The sequence below is a fragment of the Alosa pseudoharengus genome, unplaced genomic scaffold, assembly GCF_046254945.1.
Source record: "Alosa pseudoharengus isolate Yale_2024_CS ecotype anadromous, Long Island Sound unplaced genomic scaffold, YU_APseudo_1.1 YU_APseudo_1.1_scf_8, whole genome shotgun sequence".
NCBI classification, from domain to species: Eukaryota; Metazoa; Chordata; class Actinopteri; order Clupeiformes; family Clupeidae; genus Alosa; species Alosa pseudoharengus.
The window spans coordinates 11,297,804-11,308,351 of NW_027468870.1; the positions used below are offsets into that span (position 1 = coordinate 11,297,804).

General features: G+C 43.2%; 1 long non-coding RNA gene and 1 pseudogene across 1 annotated transcript; both read right to left on the reverse strand.

Moving 5' to 3' along the window:
* Positions 1-5,717: 5,717 nt before the first annotated feature.
* On the reverse strand, positions 5,718-7,370 carry LOC143112583 (UDP-glucuronosyltransferase 2C1 pseudogene; annotated as a pseudogene).
* A 1,674-nt stretch (positions 7,371-9,044) lies between these two features.
* Positions 9,045-10,249, reverse strand: LOC143111920 (uncharacterized). Its single transcript, XR_012984639.1, has 3 exons — positions 10,041-10,249; positions 9,722-9,876; positions 9,045-9,130 (listed from the first exon to the last, which is right to left on the reverse strand). It is a non-coding gene; the product is annotated as an uncharacterized LOC143111920 (long non-coding RNA).
* Between the last annotated feature and the right edge of the window lie 299 nt (positions 10,250-10,548).

Consider the following 10,548-nt stretch of genomic DNA (forward strand, 5'->3'; position numbering starts at 1 on the left):
CCTTCGCTCCTTCACAACCACTCTCTTTTTCCCCCTCTCAGATAAAATCGGGAGGTAGAGGGGCAAGCATTTAGAGAATTTAGAGTGTTATGCCAATGCTGCACCAAATGCATTTTCTTCAAAGCTAAAGCAAAAGCGAAAATTATACACCATATCAGCAATCACTACACACACACACACACACACACACACACACACACACACACACACACACACACACACACACACACACACACACACACACACACAGATTTGTACACATGTGGCCCATAAACTCCCATTGGATTTGCGAGCTCTCACTGTCCAAAAACTCATCAATAAGGGCTTCCCTGTAATTAATTACCTCATTTGTTTATGCAAATGTATGCAATTAAGTCATATTGTTCAGTAACATGATCATTGTCTGACTCAGGCAAGGCCTTTCGTCTTTATGAAAATAAATTGTGTTTCTTTAATTAAGCTTGTTTGTTGTAACCTGTAATTAACACTTACAACAATTAGGAGCAGATATGTTTATGACATGTAAGCAATAAACAGTAAGCAATGCTTTTGTCTGGTCGACTAGGGGGGGAATAGAATAAAAATAGTGTTTGACGACATTCAAAAAGTATTGGGCAGTAAAATGATAGATAGTAAAAAAAACAATAGTTGGCTGTACTATTGAATGGAACACTAAAAAAACAGTCTAAATGATTCAGACAGAACTCAAGCCGCACAAAGTTAACCTGAACTTTCACACTGTCCACTCATGATATTTTATTTCATTTGAGATAAATCCAGAGGCAAATATGGAAATGAGCATAAGTAGACATCTTTGTGAGTCGTGTGTGCTCTGGGTCAAAGATGTTGGTCACTGAAGGGTTAAATCTCTTTCATTATTACTTCTCAAAACTAGCCTAGGAGGGATGCAAGGGTAGAAGATTACAGAGCAGACTGAGAGAGGGAGAGAGACAGCAAGACAGAGAGGGAGAGAGAGAGACAGAGAAAGAGAGGGATGAGAGGAGAGGGAAAGAGCTCACTGAAGGCTTTTATAAATCATAGCAATCATAACCCAGGGACACTTTGTGGCACGGGAGGTGGTGGTGGTGGTGGGGGGGGGGGGGTTGGGGGGTGGTGGTGGTGGGTGGGGGGGTTGGGGGGTGGTATGGTAAGGAGCGAAGGATGAGCACACTCCACAGACAGAGAGGTGGAATAAAAGAGAGGGAGAGAACACAAGAGATGGGCCTACTGTATGAAGTGTCACCGTGTAAAATGTCATTAATTATTATTTATCTATTTCTTTTTGTCTGTGAGGTATAGTGCATTGGATATGGATACGGTTATGTTAAGTGTTCTATCTTTTAGTTATTGTCCCTTGGCCAGGTGGTTATGGGTTATGGATACAGAACATTTTATGCATAGTTACATCTGGTGTTAATTATAAAAGCAGCAGATGATATACTATATCAAATTTGCTTTAAAAAGAGCTTGGAGATGTTATTATGGAGGCACAGGTCTGGATTTCAGATAAAACACAAACATTTAGAAATAATTGAACATTCCAAAAACATAGGCTGTGGAAAAGGTTCCTGGTGAGATAGTGTTGCACATACGCTGGTCATGACTCATAAGGGTATTGTATGGAATCAGTCCTGAGTGAATGTAAGAGATGTAGTGAAGGAGCAGAGAGAAGGAGGTGGCACTGGGTAATTGGATTTTAATTTTAATTTGACTTTGTGTTTAACACAACTATTAAAGGTCTATTAAGTCTAAGTGGGCTCCGCTGCCAATAACACTGTGACCGGCAGGATTTTCAGATCCTCTGTCCGACAATATGGTAATGACCTTATCTCACACAGTTATTAAGGACATCATTCTCTCTCTCTCTCTCTCTCTCTCTCTCTCTCTCTCTCTCTCTCTCTCTCTCTCTCTTTCTTCTTCTCCATACCTTCTCTGCCCCCGCTGATCTTTTAGTATGTATTCGCTCACCCCCTTGTCTTTTACATCTCTCTAAAGAAAAGCTAATTAAAATAGCCATTTGGAAGGCTAACGTCGTAATTGCTGTTCCGATCATCACTTTCCTGTGAGGAGGAGAGGAGTGGAGTGGAGTGGAGGGGAGAGAGAGAGTGTTAGTGAGTGGAGAAATGGGGGAGGAAAAAGAGTGTGAGTGAGAGAGAGAAAATTGATAATGAGATAATGAATCATTAGCAGAAGGCATTAGTGACTCCAATCCTACTTAATGCCCCTTCAATTAGTTTAATCTCTCTCTCCATATCTCACAGCTTCCATGTTGGTGATGTGCCCCCTGGTTAATCCTCTCTCCCATTCACACAGTCTGATGGACTCTGGGGTTTTATTTCATGGGTGTAAGTGGTCTTTGAGGTCCACCAAAGAGTCTTATTTGGGATTTAAACAAAAATTAATTTGAAGGACAGCAACGATTGCTGCGCTAGGATCCTATCTTGGGCACTTATATATAAGTATATGCTGACTCAGATGTCTTGCAAAATAACCCTCTGTTGAGATTATTCTGCTCATGGATGTCTGTCTGATCATGTTCATTTGGTCACTTCTGGTTTTATTTCCTTTTGTTCAGATGAGGTGAGTGTCCTAGAGTGTGAAGAGACCCACAGAAGCACTGACTGCAGTGGAAATCGTTCCCTGTTCATTGAACCGCTATCATGGGGATATGGCTGTGTGTTTTCTGCAGTCTGCTGCTCTCTGGTGGCCGTAAGTAAGCATTGCATTCCCAGGAGTGTGATAGTGAGATACCAGGACAACTCAGTTTGTGATCAACATTACAGACAAAATGGCACATTTTTTACTTCCACTAATTGAATGGTGACTGAAAATTATTTATTTTACCCACAGAGAGGGCAAAAGTACTCACTTACTCAAGTAGAAGTACAAATAAAATCCCCGAACATTGCACTGCCTACTTCTGAGGGCAGTGTGTTCTTTAGGCCCACCATCAAATGCTGGACATCTTTAGAAAGCTAAGATCCTGTAGTTTCGTAGGAAGCACTGGCACAGAGTTACAGAGCCTAGAATACTGTTTTTTTCTTTCTGCCGGATAACAAGCATCTCTGAACTGACCACAGTTCAGCCCTCTAGGTCACTTGATATGATTTTAGAAACACAACTGAGCCCTAGCACCAGATCTTGTGAAGCTGTGTGCAAAAGTAGATCAATATAGAATGAAAAATTAGTACTTTAGACCATTATTTGCACAGTATGCATTTCTGAAGTTTCTTGTAGACTATTTCTTGTAGACTATTTGTATGTCAGGTTCTAATATAGAATTAGCCTAACGAGCCAGACCCACATTAAAATGTAGGGTCTGGGGACTCACCGTTCGCAGTGCTCAGTCCGAGGGGCGGGATAACCGGTTGTCTTTCAAATTCCCTCTGCACGCAATAGGATAGCGCTACAACTCATGAGTCCCATGCGTTTTCCCACCAGCTAGTTTAACGACTCTATACACGATGTGATTGGCCCTATCAAAGTTTATTTTTTCCAGCTCGCAAGTGGTCCGTGTAACACTCATCAGTTCAACACAAACGGACATTTGGAAAAACAGAAAAATGGATTAAAATAATCAAATGGTATGCTGCTCCAAACGTAGCGTAACGCATGTCTCACAATAAAACGCACAATGTAAGAAATAAAGGTCTGCCTCGAATACAAGCCTGCCCCAAATAAATACCTGTGCTTTGCGCAGCCTAACTAAATAGCAGACCCCAGACATGATTTAGGATTTACGGAAAGTATGCAATCATACAATGTTGGACGCCTGGCGATGCTTTGGCCGTCTACTGTGCCTCTGACTCATTTAGATGGTAACTCGACAGGTGAGTGCGAAGATTGGATGTCGTGGATGCGTAAGTAAACTAAAGTTTGCAGAGTCGGCAAACTACATTATCTTTAACGGTTACTTTACCATCTGCGTTGTACAACCCAAAGTATTTCCAGACACCATTTTAGATGAGTTGGGGACGTAATTGTCCGCTCAGGCTGGCCGTTCTGTGTGTTATCTTCCATTTTCGAAACAGGGTGGCTATTGAGGGCTCTGGCTCCAGTCATTATTGTGATTCAGTCATTATTATGGGCCAACGCTAGAATACGTTTAGAGCACCCACTACTGGATGAGATGGCAAACAATAAAATAAAAAACAAACTAATCATAGACTGTAAAAATGCGCTACACATGGCACTAAAAAACGAATAGTTTAATTATAGTTCGACTACGGATATTTCACCTTGTAGCAGCAGGACGGCAGGCAGACTGCTCTTTGTTAGAGCCGCTGTTAACCAATGAAATTAAGTTGCGCTTCAGGGCGACTCCACTCGGACTCCACGCACATTCCCGAGCAACTTTTTCTTATTATTATTACGTGGCAAGCAATGTATGTGTAGAAAGTACCGATATTCGTGTTAAAATGTAATGAGTAAAAGTAAAAAGTCACCTCAAAAATAAATAGTAAAGTAAAAATACCTGAAACATCTACTTGAGTACAGTAACGAAGTATTTGTACTTTGTTACTTCCCATCTCTGTTTACCCCTAACTACATATTTAATGGTAAAAAGATCATAATACTCACACTGGAGGCTCCTTATCCCCTTGCAGATGCAGGAGAGATGCCTCTCACCTCAGCCTTTTACACCCTGTCATGTCTTTCATCTTCATTATCAGCATGATTACATGATGAGACATGTGTCTGATTATGTTTGTCACTCTGATTTCCTGGAATGCATTTTGTTCAACAAACAAAAGAGCAGGAACAATTTGGTGACTGCAGATTGGCAGGGTGTGTGCAAAGGTGTGTATTAGCTACTGTACTTGTTCATACCGGTTCTCAGTGTCTCAACTCATGACTAGGAAAACATTCTGTGCTGGAACGCGGTTTGTAAACATTCATGTTAGCGCTTTCAAGGAAACTTTTGACTGATGAGCAAATAGAACAATAGTCTCGGTTTAGAGTGTTGTCAGTTCAACAGAGATAGTTTATGACAAATAGACAGGCTAAGCAGAAGTTTTTTTAGACACAAGCTGTTCATTTTCTCAGTGTTATTTCAGTCTTATGCAATACTGATCAAATTCCCTTACATCCAATGCCTTACTCCACACTTTTGTTAAGTAGGGGTTAGTTAAAGAGATTATTTGACCACTTAGACATTTCCGGCTATAATCTGACTGTAATCTTCATCACATGTTAAGAATTGGTCAAGTTATGGTTCTTTGTTTTCTTTGTTGTTTTATTTCAGGCACTCAGTTAAATATTTCAGATCAGTTAAAACAAAAATATTGGATTTGCTGGAAAATGAAATATGTTAATAAACTGAAACCATAGGTAACCAACTGGATCTGGATGAAAGGAACAATCATGTTTTTACACATGGGTGATAAGATAATGCAACTATCTGCAACAACCTACGGTTTACTGACAATCCTCGCTTTATAGATAAAATGATCATGCTCATAAAATACCCAGTCATTAAGCCGTGATGTTATGGCAGTCCCCATGCAAACCACTTACTGTACCACTTGCATTAACCTGCCTTGCAGCCTGCATTGTAAACAGAGCTTTGTATGACTGGAGCATTTCCAGTGCTCTAAGGTTTGCTGTTTGTAAAAGTAATTGTTCTTACCTGCACCACAGAACTAAATGAATCCTTAAAAGATAAGGATATATACATATAATGAATTTACATTTCACACATTCATTTTGAACCGAAATCACACTGCTTTCTTCCTCTCTGATTTTGACTTTGTGTTATCTTTAGAATGTGTTTGCTGAAGCTTCGTGGGTTTTGTCTGAAGCACTTCCTTAGAGCTTGCTTTGAGAGTCATAGCACTGACTTGGGACACCTCCTTGGACTGCGTCTGCACCGCTCCCTTGGCTTTACGGAGCACCGCGGCTCTAATCAGAAAGACGCCGACACACAGAAGCCCAAAAGGCACCCCGAGCAGGAGAGCAAGCACATCCAAAGTGTAGTAGGAGTACCAAGGCAGGGCGCTGGCCTCTGAGCGGAGGTGAGGTGCTCCGTTGTTCCGGAGCACATACTCAATCCAGAAGATGGCTTTGTCCAGGGGGTGGATGGGCTGGTCGCGGTGCAGGCTGGACAGCCTCTGCATGTTGATGCGGTAAGTGGGGTTGAGGAGGACGTCCTTCAGCGCCTTCAAGAACAGCTCCGTGGTGAGTGAGGCCATGTCCACCATCCGCGCCGCCCCTCGGGCCTGCAGACGCACCAGATTGTCTGTCTGGTCGAATAGGAGTGGCACACCGAGCACGGGCACAGCGTGGTAGATGGCCTCGTAGAGGCCGTTGGTGCCGCCGTGGGCGACGAACGCCCGAGTCTTGGGGTGGCCCAACAGGTCATTCTGTGGGAGCCACTTCAGCAGCAGGGTGTTGTTGCCCAGCGACCGAGGCTTGGTGCCGGCGAACCTCCAGATCACCTTCTGCGGCAGGCGAGCGAAAGCGGAAGCGATGATCTCCGTGATCTCCCGGGGCAGGGCGCTGATCAGCGTGCCAAGGGACATGACCACGACCCCGTGCTCCCCCGAGCTCTGGACAAAAGCCTCCAGGTCTCCCGGCAGCGGCTTGGCCGGACGGCACTGGAAACCGCCCATGTAGACCAGGTTGGGCATCGAGGGTCTGGGGAACTCGAACACAAAGTCCACCCGCATCAGCCACACGTCGGCGGTCAGCTGCATGCTGAGGAGGTCGGTGCCGGGCGGGAAGTGCTTCTCAATCAGCTCCCTGTAGATGGGCACCACAAGCCATCTCTCCTGCATCAGGTTCAGAGCATAGTGGAACATGTTCCGGGCCCTGGGAAGGAAGCCCATGCGGTCACTGAGCCCTGAGCCGGGTACAGGCACATACGAAATCGGCGACGGCGCGATGGAAAAGTGCCCCTCGCCGAAGCTCATCCAGCGCACGTTGTACACCATGGGCAGGCGAAGGTAGTGCCCGAGGATAACCCCAGCTGGCATGGCCGGGTCCGTGAGCATCAGGTCGAACTGGGCTGCCCGCAGCTCCTGCACGAGGCGCCGGTCGTCTAGCATGACGGAGACGATCGCACAGGTGGCCCGGTGGGCCACGTGCAGGATGCTCATGAGCTCGGTCACCTGCACCAGCACGCCCATCAGCGACCCCTGCAGCCGCCCCTCCAGGATACGCTGGGCCGACTGCTCGAACAGATCCAGGCCGATCTCCTTGTCTTGGGGAAGCGGCACGGTGAGGGAGGTGTAGTGAGGCGAGCGCTCCTTGATGAACCAGCTCTCGGGCGAGCGCACCACGGTGATCTGGTGGCCGCGGGCATGCAACTGCTTGACAAGCACCTCCATGTTCACCCAGTGGCTGCCGTCCACGGGGAACACCAGGATCCTGCTGCCCTGTCCAGGTAGGACAGACGCCATGAGAAAGATAATCCAGATGAGGCTGGACAGTGGTTTGGACAGCATCTGATGCTTTGACATTTTCTCCAATTTTTCTTCTCTTTTCTTTGCTTTGTTTGCTTCTTCCTTGTTTCCCTGTTGCTGCCGTTCACTAGCCGAAAAAACAGCACTCGTGGTTAAGACATCCTTGGCTGAGTTATTTGCTGACATGTTTTCATGTAGAGGAGAGAAAAATAAACAGGCAAAGTAGAAAATCTACTTATTCAACTAGACAGCCAATGGAGAGGTGAGGAATGTCAAGGTTAGCCTTCCTTGCTAATAATCCTACATTTTGCTAATACCTCTTGGTCTGTTGTTCTGTTGTGAAAGACTTAATTTCCTTTTTTGCAATGAATGGGCTTATTTGACACGTGTCACAATGTAGCACAGTTCAGCTCTCCTGTATGTGGAAGGAAGTTTTTTTTTTCATACCGGATGAGATTATATCTACACTTTTATATAAGAGCATCACACGAACACGCATTCAAATATACTGACCCACATACACACATGCGTGCGTACACACACACACACGCGCACGCACACGCACGCACACACACGCACACACACACACACACACACACACAAATGTGTGCGCCTGATCTTGAAATCTGCCATTGCCTAAATACAATATGGGCCAAACTGCTTTCATTTTTATGTAATGTCTTACTTCAAGACATCAAACCCTATGTTTCCTATTACCTGCACACTTTTCTTATATGATGTGGAAACAAGAATGGACTGTGCTTTGATAATAGATTAGAAACAATAGGATGCACACGATACAGAATCACCCACTTAGAAAGACAGCTGCTCAATTTGGGGAACTCAAAACTGAGAATGCTGCTATTGGACTGTGCAAAGTAAGGTGAACAGCTGGTGAGAGGAAAGGGGTGGTTTGCCTTTGTAATGCCTACCCACTTCCTGGTGCTATTCTGAATCGAGCTCAACAGTCCTGCCCCCCTTCTGCGAGGGCTTACGGTCCATTTCTTAATTTATCCCATTGACATCTGGAAAAATCTGTATATAAAGAGTTTTAGACCTTGCCTTAGGCTGACCAGCTATGACGTGAATTGTACATAATCAAAATTCATAGCTTTATTTACCAGAATAATTGTATGTAATATGAGAAGATATGAAAACAGTCACAAACTGGGCAGAACATCTTATGTTAAGACCTCAATTTATAGAATGAGCAAATGCAATATCAAGACATTTTACAAACAAAATAATGATACACTCCTGTTACGTTATATGCCAATCTTTTTTTACAGTAGGGATGTTAGATATTGATATGTTGATTATTAATAGTCACATTATTTTATCAATATGTTTTTGAGACATTGATTTATTAAAATTGTATTTAAATTACATATAAAATATGCATACTTTCCAATATGTTCAGTTAGGCTTCCGTTTTGATGTGGTATGGAATAATACCTGTCAGTAACCACAAGTGGGCAAATACAGGAGGGGGATTTGATAAATGAAAGGCAACATCCAAGCCTACAGTGATTCTTTGTCATTTGAATCCATGCCGTTTGTCACAACTGGAAGAGCAGGAAGAGAGAGCGAGCAGGAAAAGAAAGCAAGAGAGATGTAGCCACATCACATCACATAGCCCTAGCGAACATGACTGGACTTTGGATGACGGTGGGTTGAGGGCTGATCATTACGAAGGTCTGCTTGCGTCTCTTTATTTCACGAGCCACCTGGCACCATGAGCATACGTTGCAGAAGGTTACAGATACACAGTCAGAGCAGAGGCTCCCCTGTTTAATTTGGAGAACATGTGAAACACACACACACACACATGCACAGTTGTACAGTATTTGATTAATCAATACTACAATAAAAAGAAACAGCAAACATAAAGGTTAAACATAATATTTTCATAGCATGATCATATATGCACCTGTTATTAATTATTCTGTTGAGTCTTATTGTTTTGTAGTGTATAGTTTATCTGTTATAATGCTATTGTTGTCATATTACAGGGCTGTAGTAAGCCTTTTGAAACCAGGGGTGGGGGTGGGGGGGTAAAGGGCCAAATTCCAGCTACATGTACATCCATGAAGGGTTACCAATTAATGGCCCTTCGATCAAGTAGGACAGGCAAAAGCTAACAATGAATATTTATTGGAGGTTGTCAATTCAGTTAAAGCCGGTTGATTTTTTTATCACGAACAAAATAGGGGAAACTCTATTATGATTGTTTTGATAAATCTCTAACTCTGAAAGTAACCATGCCATTAAAACCATACCATACATTTGATTTTCAACATTTCATTTTGAGTTTGTACCTGTATGCCATACTGTTTCCTCACTCCATATCTTAAGGACAAAGCAGCCAGGGGAATACAAGTGAACAAGTCAAAACAAGGCAGTCCGCAAAATTCATTGAAGTCCCCAGTTGTCATGCAGGCAAAACAAGGGAAACACCAAAATGCACAGCAGCCTAGATAGATAGATAGATAGATAGATAGATAGATAGCTCAGCAGATAGATCTGATGGAATTTCAAATTTCTGTTTGCTATCAGCATTGAATATTAGAATAAAATTAGTTTACAGGCATGAAAAGATTGAATTGATTAATTTGATTAATTGATTATCACACTCACAGGCACTCATGTCGTCAAAGAAGTCACAAAGCCCTGTACTCCACAAGTCGGATCTGACCATGACAACAGGCTGAACCTGAGGCTGCACCATAACAGGCTGAATCTGAGGCTGCATCACAACAGGCTGAACTTGAGGCTGTTGTTGTTGCTGCACCACAACCACATTCGTATTCGTTGCCATCGCTGATGCTTCTGTGTCTAAACCCTGAACCAAGTGTGAGAGATGGAGATAGAACAAGCTATATGTAATTGCATCACACAACTCAAACCTCCCTGAGGACATTGGTGTTATGGTGCTACGCAAAGCAGAGAGAACAAAGTTTGCATAAACCAGTGCTACAGCCCCAGTTAAATTTTTTTTTTGTAATTTTCAACATTTGATATGTTCTCTATGTACTTTTTTCAGCTAAATATGGGTTTATGAGATTTGTAGATTATCGCATTCTGTTTTTATTTTCATTTTACACAATGTCCCAACTATTTCTGATTTGTAGTTGTTCTTACTTCA